Source organism: Boleophthalmus pectinirostris, unplaced genomic scaffold (assembly GCF_026225935.1).
Source record: "Boleophthalmus pectinirostris isolate CB_2022bp ecotype Guang Dong unplaced genomic scaffold, ASM2622593v1 HiC_scaffold_22, whole genome shotgun sequence".
In the NCBI taxonomy this organism is placed as follows: domain Eukaryota; kingdom Metazoa; phylum Chordata; class Actinopteri; order Gobiiformes; family Gobiidae; genus Boleophthalmus; species Boleophthalmus pectinirostris.
Window position 1 is genome coordinate 17,099,365 of NW_026571190.1, and position 23,290 is coordinate 17,122,654.

General features: G+C 37.2%; 1 long non-coding RNA gene across 4 annotated transcripts in view; it reads right to left on the reverse strand.

Annotated features, from left to right (window-relative positions):
• Window positions 1–23,290, reverse strand: part of LOC129410416 (uncharacterized) — a 101,965-nt gene that overhangs the window by 65,277 nt on the left and 13,398 nt on the right. For 3 of the 4 annotated variants that reach the window (XR_008632852.1, XR_008632853.1, XR_008632850.1), the window contains one exon: window positions 16,772–17,337. This is a non-coding gene — a long non-coding RNA (uncharacterized LOC129410416). Of the gene's footprint in view, window positions 1–16,771; window positions 17,338–23,290 lie in introns of those variants that run through there. The other variant, XR_008632851.1, reaches the window with a different exon arrangement.

Genomic DNA, 23,290 nt, shown 5'->3' on the forward strand with positions numbered 1-23,290 from the left:
TTGTATATGCATATCTACAGGTAATGTTACAATGGCAATAAAAGACTATACAGAAGCAAGCAATGAAATAAAAACAACCACATACACCACATTACCAGAATATTTAAAATAACTATTGCATAGCCAATAACACTACTTGTCTCTATATAACGCTCCCCTGAGGCAGCTTTCAAACGTGTGTGCATCTATAAAAGATTAAGGCACGAGCAGTGGATGCAAAAACAAACACAGGGTTTAAAATGGGGTAATGAAGATGGGATGAAAAGCTAAAACATGAATCGGGGGGCGGTTCGGTGGCAGTCTTTTGTCTTGACGCTGAAGCTAGTTTCATTAACACCATACTCTCCTCCCTCTTTCTCCCTCTTTCTCTCTTTCTCTCCTCCTCTACCCATCCTCAGACACACGCTACACGGCTACTGTCCTAATGGCTTCTGTGTATTCATTATCACCTCCCCATACGCCCCCGCCCCCTCCTCCCCCCACAGCCGTCCCGGGATGAGGGGGTGCTCCAGTAATTGATAATTAAAGAGCAATAACACAGCGGTCAATGCAATCTCGCGGCAGGAGAGAGAGGGACCCCCACCATCCCGTTCAAACGCACACGCATTCGGTCGAGTCAATAAAAAAGATGGCGCTGATCATTACAGTAACGCCTCACAAGACTGGGCATGTTTTTGAAGGTTTTTTTGGCATGATTTCAGACCAAAAAGCATTCAAAGATACTGCGGCTAAAAAAGCTCATAAAAAGAGACAGGCATGTTCATTTAGCTTCACAGTAGATCAATGCAGACTCCAAGCAAAGAGGCCACAGTGCTGCTGATTCATTTCTTGCACTTTTTTGTTATTCTGCCTATATAATATATTTTCTTTTTACATTTAAACAAATTCATTTCTACTACTCAATTTTATGCCTTTCATTTTATTTTTTAGTTAAAATTGGAAAGCCTCTGCTCCTCCTAAAACACACTGGATTAATGAACTATTGTCTTACTGCATCCCGGAGAATTATATATATATTTTTTTTTTACTTACTATTACTACTAGGTTTATGTTGCTCAAAATGGCCAAAGCACTTTCCCATGTTGAGAAATATGTTCACTGACAATGGCAAAGATTTTCTTTTCTTATTCTGCTACTGTTTACACTTCCACCCACTCCTTTTCGAAGATGTCAGTGTTTATGTAGGATTATGAATAATCATTATCGGCTGGTTTTCTTTGTGCCATATATGAAAAAGATCACCTGCCTTCATTGTTTTGTTTTGATATTATTTTTTTATGCATCTTCGAACCAAACAAACAAACAGAGCTGGTTTACTTTACTAAGAGTCACAGTCTGGATTAGAATTACAGCCAAATTCGGTTAATTCAAAACTCAGCTTATTACTGTGACATTTAGTCAAATTTGTTCATGATTTACAATAGTAAACCTGTCACGATAATTATTTTTCTGTTAAACGATTAGATTTGAGCTGTTAAATTAAACGTTGAAAACATTTCATTATATAAACAAACTACTTACTAAAGAAAGTGTTTAATTCTGCTATTTATTTGTTGCATTTTGTATTTCTTAACTATATTGTACATTTAGAATAACTTGGGGAGGGGGGTTATTCTTTAAAGTTATTGTGTCAGTGGCATAAATTAGATTCATTATCTTTTTTCACCTATATATTCTTATTTTGAACTTCAAAATGAGTTACCGTGACAGGCCTATGCAATACAACGAAGGGTTCAGTGATTTAATAACTGGTTGTAATTGAATCAGTCCTAAATCTTAATAAAAGGCAAGGATTGTCTTAAGAAGGGTTTATGACATAAAAGACTAATGGATAAACAAATCATTGTCTGCTCTCAGGTGAAACAGACCTACTAAAGATATAATCGATGACGCTATTAGTACAGATGCAATTGTAATTGCCAGCCCTGCTTTCATCCTAAAATTTTTAACGGTGCTTTAGTCTAGTTTTATGCTTTTTTACCCCCAAAAAACAATTCATAGCTTTGCCATGTTAAAAAGATAGCAGGCTACATCTTCCTCATTTCCTAATTAGGAAAATTTCACAGCCACTGCCGCCTCTCAAAGAAGTAAGCACAAAAGAAACACATATTCGTAAAGCTGTGGATCAATACATGGACTCAAATCAAAAGGCCGTAGCGCTATTGATTACACCAGGCCTGAATACTCCTGCATTAACATTGCCAGTGTGAAGCCAGACAAATCCCCATGTTGTTAGTCAGCATATTTCTGCAGACAATAGCAGATAATGAATAGCCTTGTTCATTAATTGAGGAAAACAATACAAGGGAGCAGCTTACAACACAATGAAATGCTGTGGGCTTTGCAAGAAACATTAAGAAATTTTAAGTCCAAAATTAGCCTCGATTTAGTCCTGGTTTTGTCTCTGTTAAGTTTTTATTTTGACAGAATTTCAGTAGTATAGTAAAGCATGTACATTTTAGTTTTATTATGGCTGAAATGATGAGTCTCAAAGTGTATTAAAATATCGCAATAATATCAAAATTACTGTTCTTGGTTGCATAGTCAAAATGGCTGCATGGGACTAGCTCTCCAAACATGTTTCGTCTGGGGATGAGGATGAAGAAGGCCTTTTGATGCGGTCTGGTGGATGTAATTACAGAAGAGACGAACATCCCGAGCTCAAACTGATTAGAGGCTGAGGGGGAGAATGAGGTAATGATTATGTACGGACAGGTGACATTTCCTCTCAATACAGCGGCTTAAGTCTTATTTGGTAAACAGAGAGACAAGGGAGGTACTTCTATATGGGCAATTTAAGCTGTGTTTACATCTTGATTTCACAGTCATCTACATCTTGATTTTCTCATTTTTATTTAAATTACAAACCTGGACTGATAAACACGCTTTATATTTTGTGTATTGTACATACCATTGGGCATACCGCAAATAGCTTACTGCTGATATTTATCTGCAAACGGTACACTGTCAATTCTCCACAGGGCTTTTTAAATAAAAATAAAAAATTTTCTGAAAATCATTAGTCTTAGGTCTTCTATCTAGTTTATCTTCAGTCTTGGAAGAGTTTAAATTGTGAACCGAATCGTTACAGGTTAAAAAAGATGTTTTTGCAGCTGCCTTGAAGAAAAACCAAAACCAAAAGTGGAAACAACAACAAGCAGTGTTTTTAGCTCCACCTAAACAATAACAAACCCATGGATGACTCGAGTCTTGTCTAGACTGGAGAGTGCCTGCTCCTCTGTACAGCAGCTGTGTTACATGTGGCTTAGACTTGCTTATATCAGCTCCTCAGTGTCAGCCTGCACATATGGCAAAGCCAATATTTTGCACATGTTACATCAGTTTCACCATCCCAGACACAACTGGTGCTGCTTTAACAAGGCTTCCAGACCACACCAAAACCACCTGCCAAACATGTCAACCATATAGATTTCTTTAAGACTGTAGGATTCAAATAATTTCTTCACTTCTCAAACTGTTTCCCATTCTCCCCATCATCTTTTACTTTTATCTAAGCAGTTCATTTAAATGCATGTGACGTGGTGGGTGTTATTTTAATAGTGACATAAAGTAGAGGAGTATAAACAGCAAGGAGAGTGCATGGCCGAGGATGTGTGAGTAATTGTGTGGGAGAGAGCCATATGCTGTGAAATGGCAGCCCAGAGGGAGTGAGAGACGGAGAGACGGAGTGAGAGGTGAATGAGCGTGACACTGGGTTGGCTGAGAGCTGGGCAATGTATTGTTTTATGCTTATATGCACTGCTGTATGTATGTGTTTGTATAGTAAGAGGTGAATTCTGTATAGTGCATACTAAGATAACAGCTAAATTGTTAAGGTTTCATTATGTCATGCTGAAAGCACTGATTTACTTGCTTTAGTCCTGGTTTGTTGGATGTGGTTCAGCTCTGGTTTATTTGAGGTAAAGGAAATTGCATTCTGTAGATTTAAAAGCAGCTTGTTTGTTTTGCTTCGATACAATATCTCGAACAATACTCATTCTCTGTACAAATGGACTTGAAGGCTACACAGCATAAAAACAATGTGAAATGCAATGTCTAAAAGAACAAAATTATGTGATTAACATTGGCACACTGAAGGATTATTAGTCAGATATTAAGCATGATTTGTCTCCTCACAAGTTCTGGGAGGCATGGCCTGTGCAGAGCTTCTCATAAGTGATTATTTTTCATGGCACTCCTCATGCCCATGGGGTCAGTGCGATTCTGTTACATGTTTTATGTCTTACTTCTAAAACTGTAAATCATAAGGTTTCAACATATTTACGATTGGCTGTTGTAAATATGATTGCAAGCGGCAATAACAACAGCCACAATGAGCTGTTCAATGTATTTTAAAAGGGCCCATATTATTCTGTTTTCTGATCTATGTTACTATGGTTTCTATTAAAAACATAGCTGGAGTTTTGTTTTGTTTCATTTACACAGAAAACATTCTCCAACTTGAGATGTCATGTGCTAATACAGGAAGTTCTCTACTATGTTTTTAAACTCCATATACCTTCACTAGAATTATTTGGATACACTACATGACATCCCAAGGTGGAGCATTTTCAGCTTTGAAGATGCTAACAAATTAATAAAGGGTTATGCAAAAATGTTTGAATGTAATAAAACACAACTCCAGATAAGTTTAAACAGCATTATAACATGGCTTAAAGCTCACAAGAGTCAATGTCGCGTAATACAGGACCTTTAAGTCTCCGATAGCTGGTTGTCAGACAAAGACTTAGAGCATTAGTGTATGTAATTGTGCGTGACTAGTATGGTCAAGATTATATTAAATTTTGATTAGCTGCACAGCCCTAGCTTAGACTTTAGCCCCACTGTCAGATCCCTGTATGTCATGTGGTGAGTATAAGACCTGACATAAAACTGCTCATCTCCCCTGTCCCCCTCAGCCTCTCTCTGCAGAGTGCTATTGACTGCGCCGCTCGATGTGGCTATTTCCATTCGCTCCTGCGGGAAACAGCAGACAAAGCAAATAGCAAGTAGATTTCACTTTAACCACGATAGAGACCAGCGGACAGAGCCAGGAAATGCATTACTGTCTGTGACCCTCCATCTTTCTGCTATAAGGCACTGCTTACGTAGACATAGACATACACACACACATACACACACACACTCGATACATACACGATACACACACACAAACTCACACATGCACACACAAGCGCCTCAGAAACAGCTCAAAGCTCTACAGCGCTCTCTGAAGTTGGTTCCCTCGAGGAGCAGAGTCAGGGCATAAACAAAGAAAGGTAGAGCAGTCCAGCTTTAATGCGTCAACTCAGCCAGGCATCTAAAAACACACACACTTTGCATAGTACAGGGTTTGAAATGCATGCATAATAATAGGGTTTGTTTAAAAGACACACTATCTGCTAAAAAAAAAATCTATTTTATATGAAGCTTTAATATTCATATTTTGGTTAAATTCAGCCGCTGCTCATTGTGAATGCATCTTTTTCATCAATGTTACTGGCCATAGGGACGAAACAAATATACCTTCTGTGAACAATGTGTATGCTATTGTATAGTTACAGTACAATGATGTTTAATGAACAAACTTGGTCCTTCGTGCAGTATCATGACACATTATACATATACATATATTTAAAAAAAAAAAAAACACTTGCGAAAAAGGAAAAATGTTAAAGGTGCACTATGAAACTACCTGTTTGCCTTAAGATTTTAATGCATGACCTGGAATATTCCAGTTTGGCTTTAAACTTTTCCATCTCTATAGACAAGCACAAGCAGATGCCGGTCTCGGGACCACAAAACTACTTAGTGCACCTTTATGGTACACTTTATTGTCTGATCGATCAGTGGTGCTGGGACAATCTGTCAGGAGTCTGTGCATACATAAATATACACATAAATACATAAATTGAACACGAAAATAAACCAAATTTTCTAAGTATCTCCCATACATGAACCCAATCTATTTCCATACTGTGCACTATACTCAGACAGGACAGGGTGGATGCAGCCCCTGTGAGCTCAGCTGTGTGGAATGGGGCCACTTTGAAGTGCTTAAAACCATCCTCCTGCTCTGCTCCGCCAGCTCCCCGCGGGACGTCTCCTATGGCAACAACAACAGCACTCTCCAACTGTCTTCACACCTCGCCCTGGTGACCGGGCCAGTGGAATCGCCTTGTTATGCTCAGACTGGGTAACGCACAAACAAACACATTTACACTGAGGGCTTCACGAACATGTGGAGAAATACAGTGCACTGATTAGAGCAAATCTAGAGTCAAAACAGAGCAACAGCCAGGGAATAGCAGTAAGTGAAAGAGGAGGATGAGCACATAAGGTGGTACTTAACAGTTAGAGCCAGACGGTTATTGCCACAGAAACATCTGCATATAAAAAATAGCCTAGAATAAAACTGATAACCAGAAAATAATCAATACAAAAACTGGTATCAAAACAAGCTACTCATTTGTACTCCTTTGTAGTATTGGTAAAAAAACAGGGGAAAAAGGAAAAAAGAAGCAAGATAAATCTAAAACCACAAAATAGGACATTTCCTGAAGAGTTTTAGAGTCTTAATCTAAATCAGAACTAATATAAGAGCACATGGCAATAAAGCATTATTACTTAGTGTTAAAGATATAATCTAAAAAGGATTCTTTAATATAATTGTAGAATTTAATTGAGCACGACATTTTGATGGGTTTCTGTTTAAACTGTTAAGCTAATATAATGTTTAATATGTAAAATTAATCAATTTGTAGCAAGAGCTTAAATAATAATATAAATATAGTGAAAATAGTGAAGTAAAAGCTATCTTCAACAAATGTGGAACTAACTACAAGATTTCTCTAAAAAGACAGGATATTTTGTTCTGTTTTATTATCTAAAAATGCAATCTTTCTATTTTTATAATAACTCAAACTGCGACTTCAGTTCAATTGAGATATTCTGTGCAGAACGATTCTAGTGTAAATAATTGCTTTTTCAGTTACACTCTCCTCACACTACATTAGCTGTCATCAGATAGACCTCACTGTAACTGCTCCACCATGTGACTTATTCGTCTTGGGCTTTCCCCTGCGGACCACCTGACGTCCCTCCACTCTGCTCCTGATCTGTTCCTGAACCCCTCACCCCCCTGCCCCGCCCTCTGGACTCTGATCTCCCCCAGTGTCCTCTACATGCATTCCTTCCTAACAAGCCCAAGCGCAGGTCAATACTAACTATACCCTTTAATTCTAGCCCACAGGCACACGCCACAAATCGGGACTCAAATCTAATTTTGCCGAGGGGCACTTTGGGGGTCCCGATCTGTCAGCGCAGGCCAGCTATTCTCAGCTATTGCACACAGGTAATCTCCCTTGTATTGACATAATGGGCTCAGGCTGGGTAATAGAGGTCATTTAGTGCCATGGCAGAACATTACCGTGCAGAGTACGCCTTGCCAATCCTTATGTTACATTTTAGCAGCAATTTGAGGATTTTTACGCCTTTAACGTCAATCCCAGCGGTCGGACCCTTTGCCGGACCCCCTGAAGCAGCACTCAAAAAGCCCCCGGAGAGAAGAGATTGGTCAGATCACCTTTGTGTGTTGAAAGTGGGAGTGGAGAGTAGTTTATAGACACGACCATTGGGTGGTTTGAGGTTGTTTTTTTTTAAGAATTTGACACACAGCAAATCTTTAGCTCCTTTAAGTCTTCCACCTCTCCCTCATTTAGATGTCTTTTTTTTTTTTCTTTTTCATCTGGCGCAGGGAAGTAATTAACGGACACTCAAAATCCCTGGATGGATTTTGTGGACTGGGCGAGGGGGGAGAGGGAGAGAGCAGTACAAGGCTGGCTCTGTGCTCTGAAGGTTAATGCAGCCACTCACAAACTAATTCTGTCCCAGAGAATTTGTAGATTGGTTTGGGAAATCTCTCAACACTATTTCGACCGCGCTAATGCAAAAGCTGCTAATGCATGAAGCTGCTAATACATATTAAACATTGAGTCTTGATTGAAATGTTAACCACTTGTGTCACAGCCAAAAGACAACGTAATCCTATGCCTTAATAAGATGATTTTTATGTTTGTTTGTAAATGTGATAACAGCAAACGGATCAGTCTTTTAAAGTGAACTAGTATGTACAATATTTTACCCTCCCTTGTGTTGCTTTGCTCATTGTTCACATATAGAGCACTAAACTGTCATGAATATGTGAATATGAAAAACCCCCCAAAAAAAAACACACATCAAAGCAGTGTCTCAAACACAAGTAGTAATATTCGGATCAACTTGCAGTGTTGGAAAGTAGCTATGTAGCGAAAATATGTATTCAGAATACTAATTCTGAGTAAAAGTATTCCAGTACAGTTACCTTTTCATTTGGTGGTATTCAGAATACAGTTATTTTTGTAAAATCAAAGGAATACATTGTGATACTTGATCACCCAATTATTGCTTTAAACTGCACTGTTTTAGTCAAGAAAATAGAAAACACAGCTCATGTGGCAAGTGTATGTGTGAGTTTTCATTCTCTAATGATAAACAAATGCAGAACAAACAGAGCAGCAAACAAAGTTGTCTTGAACCCTTGTTTTTACACTAAAATATCATGCAACTCAATGTAAAAGTATTCTAAATATTCAGAATAGTGTACTCTGATTATGTAATATGTATGTAATAAGATTACTGAATACATTTTAATGCAGATAATCAGAATGACATGTATACATAAACACAAGGATTATTCTCATCACTGTCAATTTGAGCATCTTGTGTATATGGCTCATTTGCATTCAAAAGATTCAAACCCACTTCACCCTGGTTTATGTGGAATGTACTAATTTGAATTAAAATGTGCCATAAAGTTGTATTTCCAAGCAAATATAAACATCCATCTTCTAATTACAGATAATACATTGCGCACGAATGACCAGACTCATAATGATTGCTGAGTGACTAGCTGCTTCTTTTTTCCACTGCAAATGCCAGAAATTCAATAAAATCAAAGTTATAGGACAAGAGAACATTTATGGTGACATGACAGCAGAAATATTTGTGTGACCCTATGAGCTCCGCGTGAAACAAAACTAGACCAATGTCGACAGGATGTAACGATTCGAGAGCCATACATCAACTTCCTGTTGACATTTCTCCTCTCGACAACAGGAAGTCAATAATGGCTTCATTACTGTCCCCTGCTTTTACACGTCAATATCAGACACATCAGACACTGCACAACACATGACACTTTATTTTTTATCTCGCACTGTCAGCAAATGCAACAGGAAAGAAACTCATAATCTTATATGGTCAACTCATGTTAATGAAGATCCACAAACCCCATGTAATCTTTTAAAAGCTTCAGATTGAATCCAGAACCTCTTATTTTTCTACAGTTGGAGTACTGAAAAAACAAGAAATATTATAATACATGAAATATGTTATTATTGCTGTATTATATTGTATTGGGTATTGTCTTGTTGTTATTAGACACAATATACATTTATACGAAAGACTGTGCAATGTATGGATCGAAAGGAAATTGAAGAAAACAACAAATTAGATAGCTGCTGCACACTAAGTGCTCTATGTCTCACAGGCTCCTTTGCACTTTAATGTATATACTCACTAAAGGTGGATAATTGAATTTCAGGTATATGATCTATAAGGAAAAAGCTGTAAAAGGCTGTAAAAGAGCTTAAAAGGAATATTACAAGTAACATTTGCACTTTTGTGGGTAATTTTAGAGTCATTTGTCTTCTACTTAACCCTCAACTAATTATAGTCTCAACTCTGTCTTAAAGACCTATTGTGCTTGTCTCTATATAGTTATAATCTATGACACCCGTGGATCATTATGCTATAATTTACATATATTAAATCACAGTATTCATCTAAAACCACTTAATAAAAGAAACAAGTCAGCTGACTTCAGCATTAGAAATCAGTGGTGTCCAATGGGAGCTTATGATGCCATAAATGTCATTACAACAAAGTGACATGAAGTTGTACCCTCCCTCCTACGGACAGCTGCAAACCACGCTAGCAAATAGATTTTATTTCATTTGTATCAAAATGACTAAGCAACACTGTAGAATCCTACATGTATCACCAATTAAGAAAATAAAATTAGTGAAGGAAGAGCAGAGCAGTGGGCGTATACCAGTGGCTCTGGGGGCTGTTTGGCAAAATGGAGTCTTGAAAATAAGCAATTAAAGAGCACTCAAACATGCAGGAATCACTCCAAATACTACTTACACAGGATAAATGAGAAGTGGGAAACTACTATAATGTGGTTAAAAGCTCTGAAATGTCAATTTTTCACAATAGGTCTGCTTTAAAAACAACCAAAATGCATAAGAAGATATAATCACTATTGCATTATCCAACACAGCTATCGCATGTGCGTGTCTTTCTAACATGCGCAGGCTTCCTCTTGACACTGGTCCTCTTCCTCTTGTGCTAAAGGCGGTGACACATGTGTCAGTCCACACAGATCAGATGTCCTCAGAGCTGCGCGGATATCAAACCACACAATAGACCTCCTGCTACAGTCTGCACCAGTGCTGTCCACCCCAAAAGCTTTTATTCCCCTTTGCGGGTTAATCCTACGTCCCGAGAGAGGCACGCGGGAGGCAAATGAATACAGTGCCAGGAAATCTGACTCTGTAAGGCCCAAAGTGCTACTCGCCAAAACACACACACCTTGTTTAGACATAATATACAGCCATTGTGAGATGAGATAGAACTGTGCAGGGCAAAGGTTTAAAATAGCAAGAGGACAGAAATGGAGAGATAGTTTGTTTTTTCCAAATACGATAACGGCAAGAACAAAAGAGTTAATTTTGTATCAAGACCATCCACTGTAGTATATATATAAATAGACATAGCTAATGTGCTAGCGGGTGTTTCATATAGGAAGTGAGCATAAGTGCGACTCTGGGTTAAATTCAAATTGTACTGAGCAAACGTTGCCCCTCTCTCTGTACCTGCTGCTATCATTTTTGTCTTAAAATGTTCGGATTAACCCACTCTACATGAGACTGGTGCTTTTATTTAGTTATTTTATCTAAATCAATGCCTAGTCCAATATGAAACTGGCACCAAATTCACCTCTGTAACTGCTAATATCATAAGCTTCATGTGACTGGAGCCGAACGCTATGGATGAAGTCAAGCTCCCTTAGTCTACCTCTTTATACAGTCTATGATCAAGACCCATGAGAATTTTCAAAGAAACAGGCAACACTTTATAATCACTACACTTTTAATTCCCTAAATAAAGTGTGAAAAATATTGAAATCATAATGAACAAAGAGTAAATTAAGAATGTTTAAGGCTTAGTAACCACTGAATTAATGCCCTCACTCAAACTCTTATTTAAGTTTACATACCAATTTGCAAGTTCCTTTGCTCAAAACCACCATTTAAAAGCAACAAAATGCAGCAAAACAGATTTGTACATGACCATGATGTTTTTCTTCTTTTCAGTGAAGCCCAAATGAAAAGGTACTGTTCTTAAAGATGCACTATGTAACTTTTCATCTGGGATAGGGGTGGGTGTCTCAATGGAGTTAATGATATGTATGCCATTACATTACATTTCTTGCATTTATTTAGTTGTTTTTACTGGTAAAAAAAACAAATTAACAAAAAAAACTTGACCTTTTCCACAGTGAGTAAGGTTGTCTCTCCACAGATCTGACCTGTACTTAACCTGGTATCCTGCTTATTTCATAGCATGCCATTAAACTTGTATGCTTTTTTTTATCAAATGTTGTTACGAACACTTGATTTTCCTGTTTACAATCTTTAATTCCTATCTTGAAGCTACATTATAAGCTAGATGATCTGATTTATCTCCACAATCAACGTCATTTAAAAACATGACATAACCGCAAAAACAGGATCTCTGCCTCGATAAGATCTGCGGTTACAAAAGACATTACAAAACAGACTGGCCTATTTATTTGCCATACAGACCTGTTTCATAACCCGTGCATATTGAAGTGTTCACTGAATCAACAAACTCACCTCACCCCTGATGTTTACGAATGTACCCAGACAGAAAACTTGCACAAAAATATCTCTGCATGAAAATTCATTAAATCAGACTGGAAAAGTACTGGCATAAATTGTGTGTATATATATATATATATATATAAATTACATATTGCTTAATTTAGATGTAAACAAGATGGTGGCAATGTATTAAATAAAAAAAGACAAACAAAAAACTATATTATGTGAAAAATGTATTGCATATGTACTGTTTAACTTTTCTGGTAGAGGGTCTGCTACCTCCTTGTCTCCATGGAGATGTTAATGCTTCACCTGGAATGTTCCATGGTATGACAGCTATACATAGGAGCTGCCTTTGGATCTTTTGGTGACAACAACATGGGGCGATGTGGGCGTGCCTTGCAAGAGCCCAGCTTTAACAAACCTAATATTTGGTTTTAATGCTGCATCCGTGTTTCTTTTGACTGTGGATCATTTTATTAAATCATCTCAGTGGTACATATGAGGCAGAGCGGGCGTGTCAGCTTGTATAAGCGTGAATGTGGCGATAAGTGCACACTGCCCTGGACAGACATGGACCATTTGCATTGACTCCAGTGGAAACATGAAAAACTCACCATGTGTGTCGCAGAGAGAGAAACCTTGTTCTCACTGTTTTCCTTCAGCGTGGAGTATGTAAATCCACATTTGTACAGATTTGTGTTGTGATGACATTTACAGTCATGTTAGCTCCCACTGGGCACAGCATTTTTCTAACGCCACAGTGTGTGGACCATTTCTTTAATTAAGTCGTTTAAGATGAATTTTAAGATTTCAAATGTGCAAATTTTAACATAATGATCCACGGATGTCATAGATTATAACTATATAGGAAGCTCAAGCACAATAAATGTTCTGTCACTCTAGCATATATGTGCTTTCATTGCTCAAAAATACAATAATTCCTTCTGTGAATAGGGGAGACTCTCCACGGATCTGAATTGTAATGTAGAGTCGTGCTGTAACCTGCTTGTTTCACTTTTGTGGAGAGATTTAGGAAATAAGTTTGGTGTCATATGATGTTTGTCAAGTTTTAAACCTTGACCAAGATTTAAAAGATTTAAAAAGTAATAAAACATCACAAGAGTTGGAAATGTAATAGGATCTCTTGGCCAAGGTCACAACAGCACCTCACACTGTAGGTTCCCACTTTTGTTATGCCAAATACTCACTACTTGAAATTGAGAGGGACTATAGCATAATCACAAGATATTTTGGCTATAAAACAGAAATGTGCTAATACATGCCTTTAAATTTATTAGTTGAGCAACTAAGGCTGTAAACTACTAGCCCGATTCATCAGGCAGTTTCACTTCGTAGAAACCGTCTGACCTCGCAGTGTTAGAATTCGTTCGCTCCATGGTAGGCGGGTATTTTTTTTATCATTAAACCAATCGCTGCTACTTGGTAGTCACGTATGTAATGCGCTGCTAATGGGGCTAACTGGGGCAATAACGTCTTTCCCTTTGATGAAATTCACCAAACATTCCCTTTATTCCGGCTTTATCCTCGATCTCGGGAATCATTGACAACACTGAATATATGGCTCTTCTCTGATTGGCTGGTGCCCGAACTCGCACTTCCGGGGTTTTTGTGAATCGTCTAGTGTATTTCGATTCCTGACTGAGAGAAATGAAATTAAGTGAACTACCCACAAAGCTCCTGAAATACATTTCAAACAAGGTTATAAAGTAAAAAATATACATATTTTTAAAACAAATCTCTTTTAGCAACATTATTAACAAAACAAAATCTTTCATCTAAAACCACCTTGTGTGTTTTCACCTCTTAATATAGTGCCAGTATTTGTCATTTAACAGTACCTGGTCTCATCCCAGCACTAAACACATTTACAGTTTGCTCAGTGACCTAGATCTAACCCACTCCTCCTGATTTGACCAAACCCTGTGATTTCACATTGAACATGCATTTAACACTGCTCTTCACTTGTCGTCTGTCTCATATCACTTTGATGATATCATTGTGGTACTTTAATACGAGGTGCACAGACACAGACAGCCCTGGATATTTGACATGTGAAGAGTTTTTTCCACAGCCCAAACCTGTAATCAGCGACCATCATGTGTCTGATCGCAGATATAAATACCTCCATTACCGTGTTGTGGCAGGCACTGATAGGACTCTAAAGGACCTCTAAAATGGCCACCGCCTCCGAAACTCCAGATGTCCTTAAAATAGAAGAGACAACGCACGCTCTGAGCCGATATATAGATCAGAAGAAGTGTGGAGCTTTTAGGTCTAATGGAAGAGGTGTGAGTGTGTCAGCGTGCACAACAAATCAATTTCAAGAGCTGTTTTTAGGAAGATGTTTTAAATCTAGGGATGCACCAATCCAGTTTTTCTGATAAAGCTATAGTATCAAACTCTTCAAGTATCTCCCAATACCAGTTTAGAGACATAAAACAGAGTAAAACTAAAATAAATTATTTTAGAAAAAAAATGAGATATTGTTAAAAATGGGTATGTCCTGTCCACAAGACATATATTTTTTAATAAAACTTTTTAAGCAAAAGGGTGTCTTCTTTTTCTAAACAAACAACAACAAAGACAAATGTAATTTAGTGTTTTTAAAAAGGTCTAAAGCTCAACTAAAACCCAACTCAAAGTACAACTATATCAATACAACTACACTATTCTATTGAAGCTAATATTACAGCAGCCTCATTGTTACAAAAATAATATTAGATTTCCTTATCATTGCATCATTGATTTCGAAAGCTGCACATTTCACAGAAAAGATCATATAACAACTACTGTTGTAAGAAGTTACTGAAGTCATTTTAGTCAATTGCTATTTCATTTTTTCAACTGTAAACCTACCAAATGTTCTCCCCATTCGTGTTTGTTTTGCATAAGAGAAAAGACAGTGTATTGTGTCCAGCTCCGGTGCAGACAGATGCCTCCTGACAGCCCTGGCTTCGATCAATAGGCCTCACTCTAGGTTTTAATTAGCTAATCAGTGAAACATAGGCTTTTAAGCGTGCTGAGAGCGCGGCTAAAACCGGGAGTCAATACCTATTAAAAATGTGGTTGTGCGGGCAAGGCCAATGACTCTGGGCCATTGTCTTTTATGGCATTCAAAGCAGCTTAATGCAGTAATGAAACTAGTACAGCTCAAAAGGCCAGGACTCAAGATCTGAGCTGGTGTCAAAAGCCCACACTGGACCACTTTCAAACAGATGGTATCGGCAGAAGAGCAGTTAAACAATATAAAGGATTATGTCTTAGGTTTAAACAGATGGTAGTACAGGGAAAACGGTAAAAAATAAAATGTGAAAAACAGAACTAAATCAGTTTGCAGGTCCAGAGTTGTTGCTCACTTATCTTATGTATTCAGGGCATCCCAATTACTGACTGCGATGAGTTGGCTTAAGCTGACAACAATTACCATATTAACCGTGCACTTTCTGATTCTTGGAAAATAAACAGTAAAATAAAATGGTAAGTGCCTGGGTCTATAATGCGTCTGTAAACCACAATCCTTTGCATCATTGTTTAGTTTGACAAACAATATTCTTTAGGTATACTACTGAAGATACATGAAGTACAAATACGCTTTCTCTTAATTTATCATACTAGTTTATTAACTTTGTATTTGAATGTCAACAGACTATGTATGATAAACAAGGTGGCACTATAGACCTAATACCTGTAGTTGTATTTGTGGATTTTTCTGTTACAAACCAACTAGGCTCCTTTCACTGTGCATTCACCATGAAACTTAAAATCTAATCAAACAATTAGCAAAAAGAAAAACATATTTAAAAGCAAAAAAGATTGTTAGCATGGCCTTAGGCTAGGTTTGAAGGCATACTAAATTACTTGCAAATAGTGTTGACCTGTTTTGTGTGTATTGTCACAAACTTGACAAATGTATCCACTGAAAACTGTCCTTTGTTGAGAGATGTTTTCAGTTTGTGGTATGTTTAGCCGTTAAGGTCATCCATAGCTGATTAATCATACTTCAAAATGTGTTGACAATGTTGTAGTTACAAGTAGATCAGCTCAAAGATTAGTGTCAATGGGTGGAGGATTTCTGTTGACTTAAACGGAGCCAAACTTTACCCTTTAAATCCTCTCAAAAGGAAACTCAAGGTCCATGGCCAAAAAAATAATACAATGTGAATATGTCTTGTGGCGTGACAAGAATTTAAACATGTGAACTGCTAAATTTTTTATTGATTTTATGTAATATTTTAATTTTCTAATTCTGTTTTTCCATTATCTGTAAGCCACAATCATAAAAATTCAAAAAATAAACTATATGGGTTTGACTTTCTGAAATAAGTGACAAAAAAACCAAAGCACAACAGTCAAGGTTACTTAATTTGTGTTAACATTATAACTGTACAAAAAATAACAATTGGATAAATATAATTCTAACTTTTACGAGATTGTATATTTTTTCTGATGTTGTGATTAACAGATTTCAGTATTAACATGTAATATTTTCCTGCCATGTCAGTCTAATAAATGTACCTGGAAAATGAAACCTAATCAAAATATGCTCTAAAACGCATTCTTCATGTCATTACTGCGAGCTCATATTTACACAGCTGTAGTGAGCACATTGTGTGATTCAGACAGTGTAGCCTGCGTCGCCTGTTACAGGTGTAGGGTTGCATGTGTTGCGAGGTTGGGATGTCGCCAGAATGTCTTGACACTTATTTACAATGGGACAAGGTCATGAGCAGAGCAAACAGGCAGAGCAACTGTTTTAATATTTGTTCACAGTTGTGGACACAGTCTAGTGGGAACGTTTCAATACATATATTTTACATACTTTTTAAAAGTTTTATATTAGGATTGTAGAATCAAAACCCAGTTATTTAAAACTAGTATTAAAAAAACATACCTATCTGAACAATTATCAATACTTAAAAAGGGCCCTTACACTATTTTCTGATCTATATTATATCATTTAACTCGCAAACCTTTTTAGCCTCAAGTCTTCTCTCAGACAGAAAACACTCCACCTTGTGATGCTACTGGGTAATACTGAAGTGCTCCACTATGTTTTTAAACGCCACACACTTTCACATGAATCACTTAGATAATTTTGATCCTGAAATAGCCAATGTCCACTGACCAAAACGTAAAAAGATAGCTGTTAACTTGAAAACTATTGCTTTATGAAATCACAAGGTGGTATAACAACATGATAACTGATTACAGTTTTTACCATCAGCAGTGTATACAGGGGTTGGGTTGGATTTAGCTGGCTCTTCTTTGGTCAAACAATAGAAGATCTCCCAAGGCTCAAATCCTGAAAACACAGACATGAATTTCAAAAAGGCTGGCAAAGAGAATATGATATAACAATAATAATAATAACTTATGTCTAGTTACATTTATTATACACCTGTTATTATACAACACATCAGTGTTGTAACAGCTATCAATGGTACATGTCGCTCAGTGTCTCTTATTAAACCCTAAATGCAGGTAAGTGTTTAACTAAAAACAAACGGAAAAATAAATATATAAAGCTTCCCTTACACTTGAGTCACCTAGTCTGTTCCTGGTTTGATCCCAGTTTAGCCCTAAATGTAATAAAAAAAACTCTTACAAATTCATCTTATGTAGTAGCCTACATTTATATACAAGTTAGTTATTTTATTTATATCTTTTCTGGCAATACCTTTTGTTCATTGTTTGGTAAATCCAGGGTGATCTCTCTGTATTTTTAGACAAATTGATATCAGTCAGTTCCCCACGCCCTCCTTGACGTCTTGGACAAACGTAATTGTGCATTCAGAATCTTTTTTTTTTTGGCGATGCAGTGAAACAAAGGAGCTCATTGTTTGCATACGATTTACAAATAAAATCAAATTTATCTCACCTCAGATTAACAGAGCTTAGTGCTTTGCTCATTGATTTTTGCAAAAATTACATGTTTTTCAGACCCCAGTGATATTTTTTCCTTTATTTTTTCTGAAATTGACATTGGATTAGCCAATCAGAGACACAGATGGTCTGTCAATCTAATCCATCTGTCAGTCACGCCCATTTGAAAACAAGGAGATTTGAAAACATGGAGACAGTGACCAGACTCAGTATTGACGAAGTGTGAATTCTGATGAATTTTGCTCATGCCCCAAAGAGATGTTCCCAAACTGAAAATGACAGTATTGGCAGTAAACATAGCGTCTCACTTTTCAAATGATGTGTGGTGAGTGTTGTATTGTAAACTTGATTTAGAGCCCTGGATATTGCTGATTTCTGCTGATGCAAGAAAGTGAAAGGTGAACTTGGTTTATTGAGACATTTGGCTTCCTCTGTTTAAACACTGTCATCCATCTGTGGGACAAGTCCATAATTACAGTTTGATTTAGCACCACAGTGATAATACAGCCCTGAGTAAAAACAACACTTCTGGAGCAGCCCCGAGCTCTTCTCACGTAGAGTTTGTGCTTCAACTGTGAATCCAGGCGAGCTCTCGTGTAACATATAACATTTGCCTTTTGATACGGTCATAAAATGTGTCACCGTAACCTAGAACATGTTATGCAATTGGGCTTATGTAACACAGCAGCCAAATGAATACTCACTGCCCCATAACTGAACTGTGATAGTCTGGAAGGAGAGCAACAACATACAGGGGATAAGTTTGGCTTCACAACTATGATCTGTTAAACACAACACAGAGGGAGTGGTGGGAAGAAGCACACGGACTGGAGCAATGAAAACATCTTTTACAATAAATATATGTATACATATTATGTTCCTATATTTATTATCTCCAGAGAATTTTAATATAAGCTATGAATTATTTTCTTTATGATTATTGCACTCCAAGACTAATGTCTGTATATCATATGGTGGCTGATTGCAAGATCATGTTCCTTATCCAACTACATGTGATTTTGAAAGCACGTGGAAACTCAAGGGATAACTGCTTTTGAAAAGTTGGTAATCCATTTAATGAGCATTAACAAGCTGTGAAAGACACCTATGATTATCACATATGATAATAATATAATAACAGCTTATTACAGGTAGTTGGCACTGCCAGTATTTCAGGTGTACGAACAAGAACACAGTGTTCTTCTTACACTTATTTAACACGATAATAGATGTTTTTTGCCTAAATAAAATGAGTGTAATCCTCCTCCTACTGACTATGGTCGGTTACTCTGAGAATAACAGGGTTAAAGAGCAACAGTACTCTACAGCAAGTTAGTTGCAATTGTGTTTCTTTTATGCAAGCAGACAAAAATGCACCATTCAATTAAAAGTATTTCATAATTATAGGTCTAAATTAATTCTTCCGCCTCCAACCAGATACTCATTTGAACTAGTAAATTGATACTGAGAGAAAACACAAACTGGACTAAACTGCCTCGTCTGAATAGTTTCAGAATGGTCCTGATACCTGTTGTGGAATTTTGCATCCCTGCATAGACTTAGAAATGACAACTCCAGTTCACTGTTGACATTTCTCTGTGGTTAGCTCTGGCGTCAAACTAGAATTTGTCCTTTAACATTCCTTGGTCAACTCGTCTCACAGAAGTGGTATGCAATGCACTTCTCATTTTATCTCGGCCAGCTTGTCTCCAAGCTGTCCTTCTTAGTTCCTATTTAAACCTTCTTGCATGGAAGCATAGCCAGACATGAATAGCCAATACTTATGCGCAGTGTTGAGTATTCATGTCCACTGGGTCCTGAACTGATGGTAAATAAACTTCTCCTGCCTCAGACTCCAGAGTCTCTGCCTTTGTACAACTCCACAACTCATTATCACAACACTTATTTTCCCTAACAATACTGAGTATAACATGATAATTACTGAAACGACTATTAGTTGTGTGGAAAATTACATCCTATTGTTCTACTTTAAAAAAAAAAAGTATATATATCACAGTTCGAAACTGACATTGAGCCATTCCTTAGTTTCAAAATTTATTTGAAATTTTTGTATCATGAGCACACTCATCCATGCCTTGTCTGTCATCTGAAATGAATAGAGCTCAAATCCAGGAGGGGCCACAGAGAGGAGGGTTCATAGTTTATTGGCAGATTTCAAACAAATAAATCCTGTCAAAGGAAGACCAGAAATGAAACCTCCAAACTGCCAAACCTTATCACCTCATCACGTGCTGCTCGAGCAATAACTGCCTCTGAGTCTGACACACGGACAGTAGCCTGGATTTTATTAAAATCTTTCATTTTCAGTTTTTTTACTCACAGTTCACCAAAGCCACTCACCTCTATCTCTCATATGTGTGTGGGTTTAAGTCAGATGCCCTAACTCTTTTTTCAATGAAGTCCCCCTACTTGTGTCAGAGACTGGCTGGGAACTCTCCAGTTCAAAACCCGGGTCTCAACAAAAGCATTACATGATAAAAAGCTACTCGTCACGTTTTTCAGACACACTGACAGCATAGAAACCCCGAACCATATATTTTACTCTATACATTTTTACTTTTTACTATAAATCTTAAAGGACTTCCTATAAAGTAAAATATGGTGTACATCTATGTCTTTTGCACAGTATCTCGAGGAAACTCCATCTGCTTCATCTTTATCATTTTGTTATGCAGCACAAAGCACATTTTAAGGCTTGTCTAATACAAGAAGATGCTAAATTCATTTTGTATTAAGGTCATTAAATTACGTTTTACTTTTCTCGAGTTCAAGCACAGAAGCTGCTATTGCAACAAATGCAGCTGTATTTGTGGCAAAAAGGGGAAATGTTTCTCATTTGATGAAGAGGACTGACCTTCCTTCAAACGTTATGATTTTTTTTTTTTCAACTAAAAGATAAGATCTCTTAGAGTGGAGCCATTTGAAGAGGCCTGAGGTGCTTTGTTATCAACGAAAGCTTCAGCTATGTGCCCACAAAACCCATACAGAGAAAAAGGTGTCTAAAGATGATCAATTTACTTACATTTTACAAAACTTTAGATAAATCTGTATATGGGTTTCAGAGTGATGAAAAATTTGTGTTGCGATGGTGACCAACAGTTCAAAAATAAATATTTTTATCTTTTGAAAACAAAATGGTGCCTATTGACAGGAAGCTTAGATCCATGAAAAGACATTCATAATGAAGTAGTACATAGTACTACACTGCTGTGAATGCAACTTTTCACATACAAAATACTGACTGCAAAAACATAATATATTTGGCCCAATAGAATTTACAATAATTTAATGTGATTTTAATACTGATTTTAAACTTCATTTGCATTGTTACGTAACCTGTTAGTTATTTTGTCACTGTAAATATTATTTTATAAAGAAATCGAGAGCAGATCTAAAGCCTTTACAGCGTATATTCTTGTGGCGTCTAAATGGTTTGCTTTGACTCATCCTCCACCTGCCACACTGTATGAGATCATCACATTACCGCTTTTATGGAGGAGCCTGGCAAGCAACCCACGGGAATTAAATAATTTTCTAAGCGAAGAGACAAATCTAGCACTAAAGGAGAGAATATATAATACAAATAAGAGGTATAAAAAATATATTTTTTTAATAAATATTTGGAAATATTTTAAATACATACAGTAGCATTAAAGAGAGCTATAAAATATTACCTGGCCAATCAGATGCATTTTAGATCATGTTTTCCTAACTAATTATTTTAAATATTTTAACTCCTAAACCCATAGAAAAAGCAAATGCACTTCTAAACTGAGTAAAGTGATTTTCATATAACAACCTAGATAAATTATTTGTTCTCTGCTGAAGACGGGACATTTAACTCAAGATTGCCTTGCCACTTGCAACATTTCGATTTTCAATTTCAATTTAAATGCAGCTAATCTTTCAGCTTTACTACAAAAGTGTCAATTTCACTAAAAAAGCCAAGCAGGTAAATCCTGAGGGACTTGCACAGAGGAGAAGAGAAGGGGTTGTATGGGGGAGAATAAGTCAGGTTTAATATGATGACAACAGACAGAGGCCATTATAAACCCTGTCGACGGCGTGAACCCAGAGACCGCCATGAGCCCACCCCCACTTTAATAAAGATCCCCTCTTCTTCGTCTGATTACAAATATCATTTCCTCTGTCTGTCTCTTCCATTGAACTGCTGGGAGCGGGGAGAGACCGTATAATAACCTAGAGGGATGAGGCTGAAGTGAGGTGATAGTAAATGTATTGTAGACTGTATGCAAAGAGTTAAATAGGTTCTGTAATTCAATAATCCACAATGAAACGGCTACAAGTCAATGCAGGTCTCCAGCGTATGTCAATGTGTACTGAATACTAACCAGAACAAATTCCACATACTGGAAAATATCAGCACAGTTACAGTGGTAGCCACGTTATTAACAATGGTGAAAATGCCAATATACATTTTGTTTTCAAAGACATTGCGGGGGCTAACCAGGTTACAGCTACGTGGTAATTAATATCTGTAGTGTGGTTATTTTAAGTTCAAAAAGCACATTTAAAAAGGCAAGAATCAGTGTTTACAAAGTTTCGAAAGATTTAATTTTAAAAGCCATGTTTCATCATTCAGCCCCAGGCCCGAGACTGAGCAGTGAATGAATTATGTGTTTTGAGAAACTTGAAAGGAATAATTTAAAAACACTTATTACCAACATGTTGCTCATGCCAAAATACAATCATACCAAAATTTTTCACACATGCTTACATAGGTTGAGGTTGAGATAGACAGTACATAATACGGTGTGTAGTGAGGTGACAGACAGAGAAATGCCTGTGCAGTGGTGGCATAAAGCAGAGATCAGTGAGTGCTTTCATCTGAACGGGCCGCTGTAATCTGCTTCTTCCGCTCAGAGAAAAGCCACACACGAGGAGCAGGTGACCCACATAAATGTGATCATTAACAGCTTCATCTCGAGGCATTAGCTCTGTGTTTGTGTGGCTCATATGAAAATGACTGATGCATTCAATTCCTCTGTGATTGTTGCTGTCAATTAGCTGCATTATAATGGTCTGTGGGGCTTATTATGATGTCCTTCCTTGCGTGTTTATTTACCCTCCGAAGCGAACGAAAGATGTGTGTTATTAAAAGCATATGACTGCTCCAGCGTGCGTGATTATATTGTGAAGTGATATGTGCACACTGGACTCAGTATTTAATGGCCATATGAGGTACATAACCTAGGTCTTATGTAGGGATGAAACGATCCACTACAGGTATTGAATAGCAAAAATGATACTAAAATTTGTTGAATCAGATATTGGTTCATCCAATATACTGGTTGGAGATGTATTGATGTAATAAGACTATTTACTCATCG